General features: G+C 33.2%; 1 long non-coding RNA gene across 1 annotated transcript; it reads right to left on the reverse strand.

Moving 5' to 3' along the window:
- Nucleotides 1–305: 305 nt before the first annotated feature.
- On the reverse strand, nucleotides 306–2,422 carry LOC150035983 (uncharacterized). The gene is made up of 2 exons (XR_016529746.1): nucleotides 2,230–2,422; nucleotides 306–780 (listed from the first exon to the last, which is right to left on the reverse strand). It is a non-coding gene; the product is annotated as an uncharacterized LOC150035983 (long non-coding RNA).

Consider the following 2,422-nt stretch of genomic DNA (forward strand, 5'->3'; position numbering starts at 1 on the left):
TTAAAACTTTTCCTTCTTAGCGACATACAAATTAAAATTGAAAAGCAATAAAAAATGGTTAAATTGTTGAGACATACTACAAGCTGAAAAGTCATATCTTGTAGCATGATTTATTTGGAAAGATTATACTACTGCATACATGAGTTTGGCCAGAAAAGTCTAGACCCTAAACATATGATCCTAATACATGCAACTAAATCAATCAATGATGCATAGGCTAGAATAATTTTGCAAACAAGAATTTCAAAAAGTTAATTTGTCAAAAGAATTTATCAAAACTCCATTAATATTAAAACGAATCCATCCAAAAAGTATAGTTAAATTAATTAAAAAACCTTCAAGAAATTAACATAAGACTCCTGATCAAAGAAATTAGATAGAGATTACCTCACAATTCATAGACAAATCAAGAAAGAACCTCCAATCCATTAATTACAACCCAAAACAAAATAAAAACTCCCAAAACAAAATAAAAACTAACCTAAAGATACTGAAAATTGAAGGAAAAGGAAGAAGAATGAAGATTAACTTCGACCTCCATCGATTTGGCCTCTGAAATTCAGCATCTTTTGTCCTAAAGACGAAAGGGAGTATTTATAGGAAAGATTGCAACTTCGGAGCATGACGTTGTGACAGTGCAGTGGCAGTTTTGTAATTTTCACTGTTTTGAAGCCTAGTTGCTCAAATCACCTCCAAATTGCTTCAAATCACCTCCAAATTGCTTCAAATTAGTCTTGTTTGACTCCGATTTCTAAGTTCTACCTCCTTGGTGCATGATACCTACAAAATAAGACAATAAACACATAAAATTCATTAACGAGCCTAAATTAAGCTAAAAATAATAGCTCTTTTTGGGATCTAAAAGGTAGCAACAAACACAAAGTCGTCTACAATCAAACAACTCACATGAACCTTTCCTAATGGCTTTCAAAGTGGTAGAAAATAGACAGTCTACTCAATACAGTTCTGGTATTACTTAAATTAGTAAAACAAATTGAAACAACCCCATACACACTAATTCGATTATCTTCCAAGTGATATCTACCCCCATCCCCTCTAAATCTACTTTCATTTGAAGTCTCTTAATTTGACATTTTTCCACTTAAAGAACCTCAAAAATCCAAAAAAAAAATCTCTCACTTCTATGTAAGACATGGTTGAGAAAAAAAACAAAAAGTTCATATTTAGAAACTTCTATAATTAACTATACCAATAGAACTTTCCATCTAAAAATATAATGAACGATTTCAAAGTTTAAGGAGCCATAGCGGCAATATCCTTCAAATTTTATAATATTTAAAAGCAAAAATAAAGACAAAGTGGAAGTTGAACTCCAAAACTTATAAATTAAGTGTGTGTCCAATAAAGGACCTCCATGTCACACTTAGCTCTGATGCAACTCCACATCACACTTAACTCTGATACAAGATAGCCAATGGAGATAAATTTTGATAAATAAAATATATTATGAATTATGTTTATCTCCCAAACTTAAAGAAAAGATTACATGAGATGCAAAAAAAAAAAAATCAAAACAAAATAAAGAAGGTAGCAAAAACAAATAGAAAAGAAGAAGACAACAAGGTGAAGTTAGGTAGTAATGAAGTCCATCTAAAATCCAAAAATTTGTAGATGGACAAAATGAAAACAATTTTTCTCAAGCAATAAATCTTAACATCGAGTGGAGGAGCATGAGTGGGTGAGCATCGAGTGGGTGAGTATCGAGTGGGGGATCGAGGATCGAGTTCTGGACCGGATCAAGACTTGGATCAAGTTCGATCGAGAATCGAGTTCTGGATCAAGGATTGAGTTCTGAACTGGATAAAGACTTAGATCAAGTTCGATCGAGGATCGAGTTTTGGACCAGATCAAGTTCTGGACCGGATCGAGGATCGAGTTCTAGCATAAAATTTTTAGACTAGAGTTATAGAATCAACAACCATCAGAGGAAGAAAATCCCAATACATAATTGCATTCCATTTAACTAGTTCAATCTCCTTCAAGTTCAGAAACTATAATTGAATAGTAATCAAACACAAACAATAATCAATTGCCAATGGAAAAACGCAAAAAGAAAAATCTAAAATCAAATAAAAAAGAAAATAAAAATGGATCTAAGGATGAGTAACAGTAGTAACAATGAAAATGGATCTAAGGATGAATAATAGTAGTAACAAAATCAAATGGTATTCAAGATCTAATAAGACTCAAAGGAAACTAAAACTTTACCCACTGCACAACACTGGAACTGGCAATAATTGTGACCCCAGGGTGGTGCGGAGAGTCAACCGATGGAGAGTCACTGGCGACGATGGAGAGTGAGGAGGTGATGGAGAGTCAACCAACGAATTGTGCACATTTTAGGGCATAAAGATAGGGGAGGTGAGAACGATAGAAATTAAAGAGAGGAATTAGAGCAGAT

Source organism: Benincasa hispida, chromosome 5, assembly GCF_027475165.1.
Source record: "Benincasa hispida cultivar pf3 chromosome 5, pf3_genome.v1.1, whole genome shotgun sequence".
In the NCBI taxonomy this organism is placed as follows: domain Eukaryota; kingdom Viridiplantae; phylum Streptophyta; class Magnoliopsida; order Cucurbitales; family Cucurbitaceae; genus Benincasa; species Benincasa hispida.